The sequence below is a fragment of the Mesitornis unicolor genome, unplaced genomic scaffold (assembly GCF_000695765.1).
Source record: "Mesitornis unicolor isolate BGI_N332 unplaced genomic scaffold, ASM69576v1 scaffold48594, whole genome shotgun sequence".
Classification (NCBI taxonomy): Eukaryota; Metazoa; Chordata; class Aves; order Mesitornithiformes; family Mesitornithidae; genus Mesitornis; species Mesitornis unicolor.
Window position 1 is genome coordinate 34,398 of NW_010180352.1, and position 1,932 is coordinate 36,329.

Sequence of the window (1,932 nt, forward strand, 5' to 3'; positions counted from 1 at the left end):
CACCAGTCCCACTCCTGATTGCTGGGGCCACACAATCTAGTATTTAGCAGCACCTCCCTAGACAGATAAGAATGGTAACAGCTAAGTGTGCTCCACATTTCCTCCCTCAGGACTGTTTTCTGCAAGCTTGGAATGAAATGATGGGGCCCTGGTAATGGGGAAGGCAGGAAGAAAGGGGCTGCAGTGGAGGAGAGTTCAGGAAGTTTGGTACCTCAGGTTCTTTGCACGTGTGGAAAGGACACACAGACCCTTGTGTCTCGATTGAAGGTGGAAAAGAACAAATTTTGAAAGAGAGAACAAACAGGTAAATGGGAATAAAAAATCTCAGCAGGGTGAAAAGCAGGTGTGCTGGGCTGGCCTGATATTTGTGATGCACTGTTCGGCAAGGAAAGGAAAACAAAGGAGAACCTCAGTACTTCAGGGCCAAACTGGCAGCAGGGGGGTGCTGGGAGAAAGCCAGAAGGGGACTTCAGATGCTGGCCTTGCATATGCTCTCACTGAGTGTTTTCAGGAGTGCTCCTGGGTGAGAAGTGGGAGTGGTGGCAAGTGACACTTGCGAAGGACATGCAGACAGTCTGCCGTTTCTTTGTGAAGCTGGCTGTTGCATGCAGGAACAACTGGGGAGACTGACAGCAGCAGAAGTGGGATGTGCTCTGGTAGGTGTAGTGTGCAGGGTTGCAGGCACAAGCATTGCTGTCTACTGGAAGGTCATAAGTTGGGTATAAGAGGAGCAGCAGGACCTGAGAGAGCTGGGAACAGCTCCCTTCTGTATGATGTGGCTTTGTAAAAGCTAGAGTGTTTAATGGCTTTGCACAAGCCTTTGTGAGACTCCCATCCATGTAAAGGAGGATGCCAAGTAAGAAGAGAATCGATGAGGTATGCAGAGGTCAGGAACTGAAGAGTTTGTCTAACAGGAAGAGACTTCGCTTGTTCATCAAGTGAAGAGCATGAGAGAATCGGGTTGATGGGAACTAAAGAGCAGTGTTTAGCATGACAACAAATGCGGTGTGAGCTGGCCACCAGTAAACTTGGGCTGGAAATTGAAGTGGTCAAAAATGAGACCACCAGATCAGAGAGGAAAACTTTTGGTTTTTTTGATGTGATAGTATCTTTGAGTACGGTGATGTTGCACTGCCAGCTTGGGTGCTGTGTGTCAGCAACAGAGAATCTTGTTCTCATTGCTGAAAGGAAAGCTGTCCTCCACCTCATCCATCCTCAGGACCAGAAAGCCGCACTGCCCAGGAATATAATAGGAGCAAATGCAAAAATCTGCTACTTCTCTCCTGACAGCAGCTGAGATGAATAATAATAATAGTTCATCAGTTGTGCTGCCGTCTGTTCATATCTTCAAGGAATGCCAAGCAATTAGCCACCGATCTGATGTTATAAATGCAAACGGCCATCTTCGTTTACAGAAGGCAATGAAGCCCTGCTAATTTACGCTGGTAAAAGAATTTGGCCCCAAATAGCCTAATTTTGATCTCCCTGAGCGAGAAGAGATTTATACCATATCATTAACACCAACCAAGCTACTCCTGTTTGCAGCCCCCGAGGCTGCAGGATTTTAAGAGAAAGAGAAACATTTTTAAGAAAAGTTCAGACATGTAATCTGCAGCAGTGTGGGTGTTGTCCAGCCGCAGCTGACACGAGGAGGTGTCTCGCTACTGCAGCTATGGCACCAGTAGGAGAGCTGTGCGATAGGGTGGCATTAATGGAGCTCTCTCCTGCTGCTGAGGCTAATAGGCAGGGATGTAACAGGGGCAGGACTGGCTGGCAATGGGCAGAACATGTAAGTTAAGTACTTGAGTGAAAACCTTTTTCTGCCTGTAAAGCTCTATAATGGATTTAACTTGGTTTTGCTGGCGGAAGTCCAGGGTCAGCATTAGACATGAATGTTGAGGATTGTCTTTTAATCACTGCAGCATTTCTAGC